This window comes from Neophocaena asiaeorientalis, unplaced genomic scaffold (assembly GCF_003031525.2).
Source record: "Neophocaena asiaeorientalis asiaeorientalis breed wild unplaced genomic scaffold, Neophocaena_asiaeorientalis_V1.1 scaffold79, whole genome shotgun sequence".
In the NCBI taxonomy this organism is placed as follows: Eukaryota; Metazoa; Chordata; class Mammalia; order Artiodactyla; family Phocoenidae; genus Neophocaena; species Neophocaena asiaeorientalis.
Window position 1 is genome coordinate 3,813,269 of NW_020175402.1, and position 964 is coordinate 3,814,232.

A 964-nucleotide genomic window follows, 5' to 3' on the forward strand; every position below is an offset into this window, starting at 1 on the left:
AATCACTTATACTTAAAGTGCTTTGGTATAATCACATACCTAAATTAAGTGTATGTTTGTGTGCAGGTACACACCCCCATGCAGTCTCTGAGTGCATCTGGAGCTACGCATAGAAGCACACATGTGCACATAAACACGCAGGCATCTGGGTACGCACGTCACATGCTGTGTGTGGTCTTCTACGCACACGACCAAGGTTCCTTCTCCTTCCTTGCACTCAAACCACTGTGCTTAGCATCCCTCCCTGCCCCACCCAGGGGCCCAGGCCTGGTTTGGGGCCCGTAGGCAAAGAAAGGCAGAGCTGTGGTCTGCGGGGGGGTGCAGTGGAAACACTGCCTTAGCCAGGCCCAGCCCGTCCTCACAGCGTGCCACAGCAGCACCACCGCGGCTCCCGCGGAAGCTCTCGGGACCCCTGGGCAGGCCCCCGCCCCCTGCCAATCCTGGACTGGCACTGAGGGGTGAGTGAGGTTACCGAACGACCGCCAGAGCCCTCCAGACAAGCTGGATCTCCTGCCCCCTCTAGGGGATCAACAACCGGAGCGGCGAAGGTTGGGGGTACAGGGGACGTCTCGGTCGCTCCCAGTCCAGCGAATGCTGGGCACTAACCAATGGGCGACTGCGGCCCAACGGGGATCCCTCCGAGGCAGCCAATGACCTCGCTCCTCTCTCCACCCCCGCCAACCCCGCGCAGCTGGACCATTGGTGCTGGTGGGATGGGGGGGAGTGTGCGCGGCGCTGGCCCTTCGAGGGAGGGGGCGTGGCTTGGAGTCCCAGCTCCTCTCCCCACCCGGGCTTTGGCCCCCGCACTCCCTACCCCAGCCGCGAGGCCATTGGCCTGGCTACGGCGCCGCGGCGGAGGTGGACCACGGGGCGCGCAGTGGGCGTGGCCCGAGGGCGTGGCCCGGCGGGAGGCGGGGCCGCGGGTGCTGTCTCAGTGAAAACCCGAGCTGCCGCGGCAGCGGCG